Raw genomic sequence first — 308 nt, forward strand, 5'->3', positions numbered from 1 at the left:
GTCAGTCAATCTCACAGCGGATGGTATATTTGTCTTTATACCTGAACCAATACTCGTGCCACTGACACTCCTTGTAACTAAGATCGGAGCAATAATGTTTTTGTAATATTGTGTCCCTTGTTACTCTTAATAGGCATTCTAGCGTTATTGTCACGTCTATGAGCATTCATCGTCAATAATATATGTTTGTACGTTTGTTTATCATTCTCGGTGTAGATAGCGCCGTTTGGAATCTTCTTGAAGATCAGCTCGTATCGACCCGGTGTACCTTTGTATCTCTCTCCATCTATGATTATAGTGTCGTCCGT

Source organism: Trachymyrmex cornetzi, unplaced genomic scaffold (genome assembly GCF_001594075.2).
Source record: "Trachymyrmex cornetzi isolate Tcor2-1 unplaced genomic scaffold, Tcor1.1 scaffold1116, whole genome shotgun sequence".
Lineage (NCBI taxonomy): Eukaryota > Metazoa > Arthropoda > Insecta > Hymenoptera > Formicidae > Trachymyrmex > Trachymyrmex cornetzi.